This window comes from Podarcis raffonei, chromosome 3, assembly GCF_027172205.1.
Source record: "Podarcis raffonei isolate rPodRaf1 chromosome 3, rPodRaf1.pri, whole genome shotgun sequence".
NCBI lineage: Eukaryota > Metazoa > Chordata > Lepidosauria > Squamata > Lacertidae > Podarcis > Podarcis raffonei.
In genome coordinates this window covers 13,891,085-13,904,550 of record NC_070604.1, presented here as the reverse complement: position 1 = coordinate 13,904,550, position 13,466 = coordinate 13,891,085, and positions in this window count along the sequence as shown.

Below are 13,466 nucleotides of genomic sequence, written 5' to 3'. Positions count from 1 at the left end.
TATCTTCTGTGCTTACAACTCTATGCTTTGTGCTATATTTTAAAGGAAAACTATATGAAAATTTTCTATAGGTGGTATCTAGCTGGCGAAGATGTATAAGTCAGAAATGGATATTTGTTAGAAATCTAAAGAACAGGAAGGTCCTTTTTTTTACCATATGTGGTGGACGTGCAAAGTAGCTTAAGACTTCTGGGAGATGATTTATAATGAAATGGAAAAAATGTTTAAACAAACTTTTAAGGGGAAAAAACCCAGAAGCCTTTCTTTTAGGAATATTGTTTACAGATATAGCTATAGAACAGATAAACTTATTTATGTATGAAACTACAGCGGCCTGGATGGTATATTCCCAGAAATGGAAGGAAGATCTAGCCCCTACAATGGAGGACTGGCAGACTAAATTATTGGAATATGCCGAGATGACTAACTTAACAATCAGACTTCGAGATCAGGAAGAAGTGTTTAAGAAAGAACGGGGGAAATCTGTATTTGAAAATTTATTGCAAAAGCTAAAAACGTTAGAAGGATTAGAATAATTGCAGGGGGAAATGGTAAATGAGTTATAAATTGGAAAGATTAAATATGGAGTTACTAGAATACATAGCAATAAAAGATAAAACAACACTAAACCATGGAAGGGGGGAAAGGGAATTTTGTGAATTTGTTGTAATATTGAAAATGATAAATAACATAATTTAAAAAACTATGCTTCGGAATAATCAAAGGGCCACAGGCCAGAGGAGCAGTCCTTAGTCCTTTTTTGCCACTGAGCTGAGCTGCATCAAAGTTAAACTGGAGAGCTCTTAGCCATGAGCCTGGGTTCAGACAACAGGCATAATTAAGCAAACCTTGGTTTAGTGCATCGCAGAAGCAGACTTGGGAGGACAAAGCAATTGCAAACTCCTCTCTGGAAGCCTGCCCGTTTGCCCTAAGTCGTGGTTTGGCTTAGCATGATGTGCAAACCGGGGCAGAGACAGGTCTCCTTGCCTGGAGTGGGCAAGGAAGCATCAGTGGGGGCGGAGAAAGAGATTTAAAAAGAATTCTCATATTTTAATTGCCCCCTTTCTTTTTCATTGTGGACTGAGCATAATTGACAAAGGCCGAGTAAAACACGCTAGGAAGCTGTATGTCTAGTGTACACTTTAAATAAATGTGCAAATAAATACACATTATGGGCTACAGGAAAATGTAGATTTGGGAATTAATATTTCAAAAATTATTCAGTGGAGCATTGTTTTAGAACACGAAGAAATGACTCAGTCATTTGGATTGCTGCCTGTTATCTGGTGGACCCATTATTTAAAAGACAAACATGCGTCTCCCATTTTTCCTGAAGTGTTGATGGGTACAAATCAGTAATTGTACAAATCAATTCACCGGAAATCACTCAGCTAGTGCACACACAGGAGCCAAATAGTCATGCAGTTTGTAATCCTGTGCTTTTCGTTGATCAACACTAAGAAGCAGAGGAACCTGGAGACCAGGAAGCTGCCTCTTGTCCCACGCATAGAAAGCACGGGTCAGAGAGGTTTTCCGCTTGTCCCACTGCTTTGCCCAGGAAAACCAACTCTTTGCTGCTGCATCAGAGCAAACATGAATCTGCAGAAAACCCAGATGTTTGCTCCGATTCAACAGCAAATAGCGCGTTTTCCTGGACAAGCGGAAGCGTGGACGAGCTCTAAGTCAAAGCATTAGGTCAAGCATTAGTTAGCTTGGATAACTGAGTAGAGCATAAGACTCTTAATCTCAGGGTTGTGGGTTTGAGCCCCACATTGCGCCAAAGATTCCTGCACTGCTATGGGTTGGACTAAATGACCCTTGTGGTCCTTTCCAACTCTACAATACTATGATCTAGCTATGTATTGGGGTTTCAGACTGAGGCCTCTCCCAGCCACACCTCAGGACACCAGGGACTGAACCTGAATTTTCTCCACATGAGGCTGATGCATAGCTGTCAACCGTCCCTTATTTGGCAAGAAAGTCTCTTATCCCAGCACTGGGTCCCGCTGTTGTCCCTTATTGATGATGTCCCTTAAATTTCCCAGGTTTCAAGGGAAGCAGCTCCTCTCCCTCCCTCCCTGCCGGCCAGGGAGGAGGGAGGCTCCAACTGTGTTGCTTGGCTGCGTTGCTCACCCAATAAGGAGTCTAAGAACGACTGGGGGATGGAGCTTGCATGCCTTGTGCCAAACAAATCGGCCATGTTGCCTAGGGACTCACTTTTGCTCAGCGCTTCCCAGTGGAGAGGTGACGTGGTTTTCCTTGCTGCATCCCCTTTGCCGGGTTGCTGTGTTGTGGGAACCACTGCTTGAGGCTTCATTTGGCTGCTGGCTGGGCTTTCTGCCTTTGGCTCGGAGGGGCTCAGAAGTTGAACATACCTCTGCTCTGAAAATCCCTTATTTTGGCTGCTGATCCCTTATTTTCAAGGCTTCTGGTCCCTTATTTTCAAATCTGTAAGTTGACAGCTACTTACTACTGCCAAGCTAAGGTATCTTCCCAAGAAGGGCTGGGCCTGGACACAGTTGGCCTCTTGTAACCTTTCGACAAATGAATTTTCCATATCACCCCATAAGCATATTATTAAACATGCTAATGAGAGAATAAATATTGGTCCAGGGCAATTATCAACTGTGTCACTAATCCACAATGCCCAAAGTTGCTTAGAGTGACATGAGCATAAAGGAATGTGCAGCGCAACCAATGTGTCACAGGAAATGGCCTTGCAAGAGGAGTCACAGGCAGCGGTTCTATCCTCCTTTGGCGTAACAAGTTTAGTGGAAGAGAATATGCCATTTCGATGAAAGCTTGAGACACAAAATATTTGCAAACCAGCTAAGGAAACAAAAGCTTGGGGAGGAATTAAGACTACCACGCCAACAGAGAGTTAATATTTAAACCACTACTCTCTCTTCATGCCCCAACTCAGATTAGTAACTAAGGTGGTAAACTTTAACACACTTACCTGGGAGTAACTGAGCAAATATGCACAGGCGTGAGCTGTTGTGTTACAGTCCTACGGCCTACGCACACTGGGAATAACCCTCCACAGGGACACTTACTTCCAAGTAAACATGCATAGAGTTCTGTTTAATGGCTTCAGCTTTTATGAATGCTTACCTGGGAGTAAGTCCCAATTATTCACAGGGCTTCTCAGTAAACATGTATATAGGATTGGGTTGAGGCTCCCATCAATGCAAGAATTTCCATGTGCAGAATGGGACAAGCCCCCCCCCATGAGATAGTCTCTGGAGCAGGGGTCAGTAAACATTTTCAGCAGGGGGCCGGTCCACTGTCCCTCAGACCTTGTGGGGGGCCGGACTATATTTTGGGGGGGAAATGAACAAATTCCTATGGCCCACAAATAACCCAGAGATGCATTTTAAATAAAAGCACACATTCTACTCATGTAAAAACACGCTGATTCCTGGACCGTTCGCGGGCCAGATTTAGAAGGCGATTGAGCCGGATCCAGCCCCCGGGCCTTACTTGGCCTACCCCTGCTCTGGAGGGTTGGCAAAACCCCTAGAACGGTTAGGGAGCTGGGAGGAGAATGGGGGGAGTCCCATTGCGCATGCAGAAATCCTTGTGATGAGAGGACCCTGACTTTGTGCTATGCTGGATGTATCCCACAGCTTTGCTATGTATCCCTGGCTCAAATAGAGTGGCGTTGGAACGCAAGGATAGTGGGACTGGGAAAGGTTCCACATTCCATTAGTGTGAAGGGTATATTTGGGGGAAGAGGTGAGATATCTGAAAGAAAAGTTAACATTAGATACATTTCTGTTGGGAAGGTTTTACTTTCTTCATAGAACATCGAAGGCCTGAAAATACTGTATTCATTTTTCCTCTGAGGTTTTGTTTTCAGATATTTGGGTGCTGTGAGATCTTGGGAGAGTATGCGCAGGCTTTTTTTAAAAAAAGATTGATTTATTATTTATTTATTTATTTATTTATTTATTTATTTATTTATTTATTAATAAAATTGTATACACTGGTACATCGGTTCTCAGACGGAATCCGTTCTGGAAGCTCGTTCAGCTTCCAAAATGTTCAAAAACCGAGGTGCAGCTTCCCATTGGTTGCAAGACCTTCTTGCACTTAGTGGAAGCTGCGTCGCACGTTCGGGTTCCAAAAAAAGTTCGAAAGCAGAAACATTTACTTCCGGGTTTTCGGCATTCAGGAACCAAAACGTACGCCAACGGAGGCGTTTGGGAACTAAGGTACCACAGTACTTGGGAAATGCAGCTTTAAGGTGGGAATTACACAAAATGCACAACATTTGAAAAACAAACATGCATTTACTGCAGCATAAATTCATATTGCAGAATGATGCATGATTTCCCACGATCTCTCTCTCTTTTTTAAAAAAGGAATAAAACTTGTAGCGGTGGAAATGTAGACGCCAGTAATTTTAAATAATGGTTGAGACGTCATTTCTTTGATAAAGGTTGTAGCTAAGCCAAAGGCAACAGGTGTAGTGAAGAGAGCTGTAGGGTAACCTAAGTCACCTTTTGAGACAGGTAGGAAAACAGAGAAATCCCACACAGTCAGGGACTGGTGAACTAAAGTAGCAGCGTGGAAACTTGTGCAAGGAGTGTAAACATTCAAGCCTGAGCTTGCTTCACAGTTTTTCAACAAACCATCTTCAAGTCATCAAACCGCAGCCCACAAAACTAATAAAAAGTCTGCAGGTACATGGAATGGCAATGGGCTATTGGCATTTCCCAGCTTATCTAAAGCAAATAGCCTTTTACGATCCTTCCTGTGCCTGGCCAAAGAAAAGCGAAACACCATTTTCTCTGCAGCAGTTTCTCTCCAGTCTAGGCACTGCGGTGCTCAGCGCAACAGTTATGACACACCTTGCTGGATATGTGGCCTAGAACAGGCTCTCCCTCTGTGATAAAAATCAGCGTCATTTCCCTGGGCTTTTGCGGCTGCTGCAATGAGCAGGAATGTCCACCAGTCCTGTATCATGAGTAATAAATAGCATGGGAGCAGAGGAAGCGGCCTTATACTGAATTCTGATGGGTCCATCTATCTCAGTATTGTCTGAACTGACTGGCAGAAGCTCTCAAGAGTGGCGGGCGAGAGTTTCTCCCAACCCAACCTAGAGATGTCAGGAATTGAACCTGAGATCTTCTGCTTGCGAGGCAGATGCTCCACCACTGATCTATGGGCCTTTCCTCCCAAAAACGAAAAAGCTAAGTACCAGGAGAGCAATTAGGATGGTGCAAGCGATGTCCCAACACTGGGTGCAAGGTCTTGGGGGTGGAGCACAAGACCAGTTGCTGTCAATGCTGTGCGGCTTAAAATCATTATAACAGCATGAGCCTCACACTTTTGACAGTTCGTTTGCGGGTTTGTTTAGTCATCACAAAATCAGAATTACCCACGTGTAATTACGTGGGTAATAAAACCATTATAAACAGTGAATGTTAGTTATATTAATCCCTGGCAGGTATCTTTGACTTAATAAAAGGAAAAAGTTCGTTTAATATGAAAATCATCTTTAAATGTCTGGATTTTGTTCATGGGTGTTATTCGACTAATTTTTTTTGCACTAGTGCAAGGATTATCACTAGTGCAAGGCGATTCCCTCCTCTTCCTGTGCCGTCCTCAAATCTTATCCAGAGGATTTAGGAGGTGCATAAGGAAGAACATTCACCTTAACATTGCATTGAATACAAGGCAATAATTTTTAGCTAATCTTTACTGTTGGTTAGTAAACTGCATCAGTGTGATATTGTGAAATTAGTATGTTTATCAGAGCTTCAATTTAATTAGACCAAACTAACTGGCCTTCCAAAAACAATAGCTGGATATTGCAACCAGTGCAGGCTCTTCCACTAGAGAGCACTACATGTGAAAAGGATCTAGGAGTCTTGGTTGACCACAAACTAGACATGAGCCAACAGTGTGACGCGGCAGCTAAAAAAGCCAATGCAATTCTGGGCTGCATCAATAGGAGTATAGCTTCTAGATCAAGGAAGTAATAGTGCCACTGTATTCTGCTCTGGTCAGACCTCACCTGGAGTCCAGTTCTGGGCACCACAGTTCAAGAAGGACACTGACAAACTGGAACGTGTCCAGAGGAGGGCAACCCAAATGGTCAAAGGCCTGGAAACGATGCCTTATGAGGAACGGCTAAAGGAGCTGGGCATGTTTAGCCTGGAGAAGAGGAGGCTAAGGGGTGATATGATAGCCATGTTCAAATATATAAAAGGATGTCACATAGAGGAGGGAGAAAGGTTGTTTTCTGCTGCTCCAGAGAAGCGGACACGGAGCAATGGATCCAAACTACAAGAAAGAAGATTCCACCTAAACATTAGGAAGAACTTCCTGACAGTAAGAGCTGTTCGACAGTGGAATTTGCTGCCAAGGAGTGTGGTGGAGTCTCCTTCTTTGGAGGTCTTTAAGCAGAGGCTTGACAACCATATGTCAGGAGTGCTCTGATGGTGTTTCCTGCTTGGCAGGGGGTTGGACTCGATGGCCCTTGTGGTCTCTTCCAACTCTATGATTCTATGATTCTACTACGGCAGATCCCTCTTAATGGGAATACCAAGTAATTTTTAAAACATCCCTTTTCCTACCCCAAATATCTCAAGGCTACACACCAAGGGTGCCAACTTGAATAAAATATTGGGGGCAGGTAAGCCGTGCCCCCCATAACTGACCACATGATGCAGTGGCTCACACATCATTTGAATGGCAATGCCCATCAACTTTGGGGGGGACAGCCTCCTCAAATATTTTATGGGGCGGGCCGAAGGGACCTCAGCCCCTAGGAGTTGGCTCAGTGTAAATTTTATACTTCCGTGAAGTTGCAGAGGCTTGTGAATGCATTTCTGCCAACCATCTCTCTGCACCACTTAGCCAGTCCTAACTCAGAAACCTTCCCTGGTATCGATGTCAAGCTCACTGGTCGGGTCTTCCTGTCCCCCCTTTTTGAAGATGGGGACAACATTTGGCTGCCTCCAGTCTGTTTCATTTCTATGGCTAGAAATGGGAAGACCTGCTGGGAAAAAGCTGGGAAAGACACAAATAGGGAAAATGAACAAACAAAGCGGGGGGGTGCCAACTGTATGCCAACCATTTCCCTGCATTCACTTAGCTTCTGGTTGGGGCAGGGCAATTGGAGCTGAACCATGTGCAACTCCAGAGAATTTCCAGTAAAGGTGTGTGGATCTGCTTCCAACAAGTGCCATCCCCTAGCATAAATTCAGAATATCTTGAACGTAGACTGGTGAGAGAAATGTTGCTGCTATTATTGCTTGCTTGCTGGTTCGTGAGCTAGTCAGGAATATTTTAAACAAAAAAGTTGAGCTCCTTGCCACATTGCCGCATTGACTGGCTCCACATCCTTTCCCAAATCTGGAAGATATTCTCCCCAGTCTCAGGTATAAGAAGCTGATTATGATTACTCTGGTGTGATGCACATGGGCAGGTATTATTATTATTGCACATTTTCAGCACTGAGTCATGCTGACATGGCCTGGATTAAATGAAACAGACTGGAGGCGGCCAAATGTTGTCCCCATCTTCAAAAAGGGGGGAAAGGAAGCCCCGACCAGTGAGCTTGACATCGATACCAGGGAAGGTACTAGAACAGATAATTCCACAGTCGGTCTGTGAGCATTTAGAAAAGGATGGTGTGATTACTAAGACTCAGCATGGGTTTCGCAAGAATAAGTCATGCCAGACCAATCTGATTTCTTTTTCTGATGTAACTGCAAACTTGGTGGATCAGGAAAATGCTGTGGACATAGTGTATCTTGATTTCAGTAAGGCTTTTAATAAAGTCCCCCATGATATTCTTGTGAAGAAGCTGGTAAAATGTGGGGTGAATGGGGTAACTGTTAGGTGGATTTGTAGCTGGTTGACTGACCAACCCCAAAGAGTACTCATTAATGGTTCCTCATCATCCTGGGAAAATGGGGCAAGTGGGGTGCCACAAGGTTCTGTCCTGGGCCTGTTGTTGTTCAACATCTTTATAAATGACTTGGATGAAGGAATTGAGGGGATGCTTATCAAATTTGCAGATGACAGCAAACTGGCAGGGGTAGCTAATGCCACAAAAGACAGAATCAAAGTTCAAAATGACCTTAACAGATTGGAGAACTGGGCGCAAGCTAAAAAAATGAATTTCAGCAGGGACAAATGTATGGTTTTGCACTTAGGCAGGAAGAACCAGATGCACAAATATAGGGAAATGATAGTACCACTCTATTCTGCCTTAGTCAGACCACACTTGGAATACTGTGTCCAATTCTGGGCACCACAATTTAAGAAGGATGTTGACAAGCTGGAATGTGTGCAGAGGAGGGCAGCCAAGATGATCAAGGGTCTGAAAACGAAGCCTTATGAGGAGCGGTTGAAGGAGCTGAGTATGTTTAGCCTGGAAAAGAGGAGACAAGAGAGGAGATATGATAGCCATCTTCAAATATCTTAAGGGCTGTCACATGGAGGAGGGAAGATGCTTGTTTTCTCCTGCTCTGGAGAGTAGGACTCAAACCAAAGGCTTCAAGTTGCAAGAAATAAGATTCCGACTAAACATTCAGAAAAACTTTCAGACAGTAAGAGCTGTTCAGCAGTGGAACAGACTCCCTCGAGAGATGATGGACTCTCCTTCCTTGGAGGTTTTTAAAGAGAGGTTGGATGCTTTAGCTCAGGGACAAAGGGAGGCATCGTGACACCTGGGGCGGGTGTAACGATGTAGGATGCATGTGCTGTATGTAGCGGCGCCACACATGTGCTGTATAGCAGTTTGCCACTGGTGCCGCTCCAGCACTATACGGACAGTGCCGGGATCCCTCCGATGCCCCTACAGCGGCGAATGGAGGATCCTCCCTTCACGGCTGCAGCCACAAACAGAAGATCCCTGTCACCATCCGTACGGTGCTGGAGCGGCGCCAGCAGCAAACCACTATACAGCGCATGCGTGCGACGCTGCACATGCGCTGTACTTAGCGGTTTGCTGCCGGCGCCGGGATCATCTGCTCACGGCTGCAGCCACGAATGGAGGATCCTCCAAAGGCGGCTATGGCGGCGCAACGGCTGCTCACACCACCACAAGCCCCTGTGGGGTGACTTCTTGTCACCCCCGCAGGCATGGAACCCGGGGCATACCGCCGCCACCCCCCATTGCATGCCACTGCTTTAGCTGAAATTCCTGCATTGCAGGGGGTTGGACTAGATAACACTTGAGATCCCTTCCAAAATTCTATGATTCTATTTCCTTAGGGACGTCCTAAGGAAAAGTGGAGGGATGCGGATGGCGCTGTGGGTTAAACCACAGAGCCTAGGACTTGCCGATCAAAAGGTTGGCGGTTCGAATCCCCGCAATGGGGTGAGCTCCCGTTGCTCGGTCCCTGCTCCTGCCAACCTAGGAGTTCGAAAGTGCGTCAAAGTGCAAGTAGATAAATAGGTACCGCTCCGGCGGGAAGGTAAACGGCGTTTCTGTGTGCTGCTCTGATTTGCCAGAAGCAGCTTAGTCATGCTGGCCACATGACCCGGAAGCTGTACGCCGGCTCCCTCGGCCAATAAAGCGAGATGAGCGCCACAACCCCAGAGTCGGTCACGACTGGACCTAATGGTCAGGGGTCCCTTTACCTTTACCTAAGGAAAAGTGGGCCATTCTGGGATCAAATCAGAAACTAGGATGGCTTCTGTAAATCCGGGACTGTCCCTGGAAAACAGAGGCACTTGGAGGTCTGAATATACGGTTCACACTGGACACAGTTGTGGTTAGTTCAGCGCTGCTACGGTAAGTGGAGGAACTCTGGACCTAGGAAGGGTACAGAAGTGACAAGTCAGGAAGTCAAATGCTCTCCTTGCAACTTGTCCAAAGTAAACAATGTGCGTGACCCCACACAGAACTCAGCAGAGATCTTACCTCTCATGTAAAACCTGCAGGTGCTTTCTCTTAATGAAACAAGCCTGGCAGGAATGTCAAGTATATGCTTTTGCTCCACCACACCAGCAGTGTCTCAATACGCAAGGAATGGGATACGTCGACATACTTTTTCTGGCCCAGAAGGAAGGGGCTGGCTCTGAACAAACAAGTGTGACTCCCTGCAAGAGTGCGTATTATCAGGTTAGGTAAGCACGAAGGTGACAAACGAGAGTTTCTGCTAAAACTCATCGCAGTGCGTGTGTGATGCAATTCTGAGATACACTTATATATGCTGTGCTTCACCAGGCAGACCTGAAGTTTTCGTTTTGTTTTCCCGGATCCATTTCTGAAGGAATGTCACTGTGGATTCCAGCCTAGCTCATTCCAGTCTCAGATAAGGCTGCCAACTCCCTCCCCCCCCCAACCTCTGGCAAAGTCCTTGTCCTTTTTAACAGTTGCCAACCGTTCAAGCTTTCCTGACTGGAAAATATCTGTGAACAGCACAGAAAGCCCACCGGGAAAACAAAGCTGGTGGAACTGAGGTGCAAGCCAGCTTTTGCTGAGCAAGTCCTTGCCTACTTGGACCTAATGTACCTCAGCATACTGTGAAAAAATAGAAGGAAAAGAATTGTGAAATACCAAAGAGGGCTGTAAAGTGGATAGGTAGTAAGAACAGTTGAATAACAAGTAACAGTGCAAGCTTGGTGCTTGGGTACACACAGTGGCGTAGCGTGGGGGGTGCAGGGGGGGCCGGCCGCAACATCTGGGGGGGGGCGCGCTCGCCACCTCCGGAGTCGCCAAAGAGCCTCGGGCGCAGGCTGTAGCAGAGCCCCATGTCTCGCGGAACCGACGAGCTGTGCGCGCGTCCAGCAGGCAGCGGCTCTCAGCGCTCGCCGCGGTCCCCGCGCGTCAGGGCCGCGGAGGGCACGCCAGGCAGCCCCTCCTCACAGCCCGCTGCTGCTGCAGCTGCTGGGCCTTGTTGCATTTTCCTCGCCTCTCTGCCCTCCTCCTCCTCCGGGCAAGCGGCGTCGTTTGGGCGGCAGCGCCAGCGGCAACTTGCCTCAGATCACCTGACACGGACCCACCGCCGTGGCTACCTTACCGTAAATACCCCAGCCCAGGCAGCAGCAAGAAGAAGCTGGCAGCGGCGGCAGGTTAGGGGTTAGGGGGCGCAAATTACTTGCCTTGCCCCGGGTTAGGGGGCGCAAATTACTTGCCTTGCCCCGGGTGCTGACAACCCACCCTACGCCGCTAGGTACACACCGTATTTTTAAACACACACCCTAAGAACTGTAGTTTATCCCTCACTGAACTTCCATTCCCAGCATCCTTAACAAACTACAGTTCCCAGAAGTCTTAGGGGTGTCCGGATCCTAAGTATGTAACTAAGGGGTTTACTTCCTATATGTCCATCTCTCCCTTGCTTTTTTATTGGGCCAGGCACTAGAAGAGTGAAATTGCATTCTAAATCCATACTGTTACTTTTAAAATGGTGGTAAGTGGTGGTGGGTTCTGTTTTTTTTAATGTTTTTTAGACCCATCTCATACAGTCCACACTGACTGGCAGCCACTCTCCAGAATTTCAGGCAGAAGTCTCTCCCATCGCTACCTAGATGCGCTGCTGTTGAGCCTGGGATGTTTTGCATGAGAAACAGGTGCATGCAGCTACAGCCCTTCCTAAAAATGCTTCTTGGGAAATTCCAGGACAGCTATATAGTTTAAAATAAATAAATGGAGGAGGAGGAACACGTGCTCCCGAACTGTTTTCCGCTTGTCTCGTGGTGCTTTCTAGTCATGGGTGTGAGCAGCTTTTTGTTTGTCCCACAACTTTTCCCAGGAAAACCTGCTGAAAATAATAATTGATTCTCCCCCCCCCCCGTGGGTTTTCTGGGGCAGGGGAAGCGGCAAGACAAGCAAAAGTGTGGATGAGCCCTTTGTTAGGGCATGAAGGCACTTTGTGGCATCATCTAGCTAGCAGCTCCCAAGGCATGGGCTTTCCATTTTGCATTTCGGATAACCCCATGCCGTTTAGTAAGAATACACCTAGACCAGGGTTTCCCAAACTTGGGTCTCCAGCTAGTTTTTTGGACTACAACTCCCATCATGCCTAGTTGGCAGGACCAGTGGTCAGGATGATGGGAGTTGTAGTCCAAAAAACAGCTGGAGACCCAAGTTTGGGAAACCCTGATTAGACATTTGCTGGTTTTTAACACTTAGGCTTTTCCGTGCTTCCTGCTGTGTTTGGGACTTTGTAGTTTAGAGAAAAGATGAGTGAGAGGTGACACGATAGAAGTTATAAAAGTATGCATTGCATGGAGAAATTGGAGAAAGAAAAGTCCGCCGCCGCCCCCCGCTACCTCCTCTTAAAAACACTAGAATTTGTGGACCTCCACTGAAGCTGAATGTTGGAAGATAAAAGAAAACACTTTGCCATTCAGTGCACAGTTAAACTATGGACTTAACTCCCACAGGAGGCAGTGATGACCACCAACCTGGTTGGCTTTAAGAGAGGATTGATGGAGAGAAATACCGTATTTTTCGCTCTATAAGATGCACTTTATCCCTCCTAAAAAGTAAGGGGAAATGTGTGTGCATCTTATGGAGCGAATGAAGGCTGCGCAGCTATCCCAGAAGCCAGAATAGCAAGAGGGATCACGAAAGCAGTGATCCCTCTTGCTGTTCTGACTTCTAGGATAGCCGCGCGAAGCCTCTTCAGGGCAATGGGAGGAACACTCCCCCTGCCCTGAAGAGGCTTGGCATGGCTATCACAGAAGCCAGGATAGCAAGAGGGATCGCTGCTTTCACTGCACAACGATCCCTCTTGATGTTCTGACTTCGCTTCGCTGGAGAGGCGCTGCGCAGAGAGGGAGAGAATATTTTCTTTTCTTGTACTCCTCTAAAACTAAGTGCGTCTTATGGTCGGGTGCGTCTTATAGAGCGAAAAATACGGTAGCTTTAAAAGAAGGCTGGTGATGGCAACTGGCCATGACAGCTATGCTCTGCCTCCGCAATCAGAGGCAGTAACACTTCTGAATGTCACTTGCTGGAAACAAGTGGAGAGAGTGGTTGTGCTCGAATCCTGCTTGCAGGTTTCCTACAGGCCTCTGGGAGGGAACAGGATGCCGGACAAGATGGGCCATGGGCCTGATCCGGCAGACTTATATTCTGATCTGACTGTATTGTGGATTGCTGTAGTGGCTGTATTTAACATTGGTGCTTTTAGGTTTTGTGCATACCGCCCCCAGTATGTATATACAAAAGAGACAGCTTGCATCCACTGACACTGATCTTCCCAAGTGTTAAGGCACTCACAGTCGCCATGGGTGATGGGGAAACAGGGAGTTCAAACAGGCTGTGGGGGTTGAGGTGTGGGAGGCAGGTTTGAAAAGGGAAAGGGAAAGCAGAGATTCAAGCTGCTATATGAGCAATGCTAACAGGGAGCCTTCTAGACAAATTATATTTTAATTTGCTGGTTTTAACCTTCAAAGCCCTATACGGCCTAGGACCCTCGTACCTATGGGACCACCTCTCCTGGTATGTCCCACAGAGGAACTTATGGTCTTCAAACAAAAACATC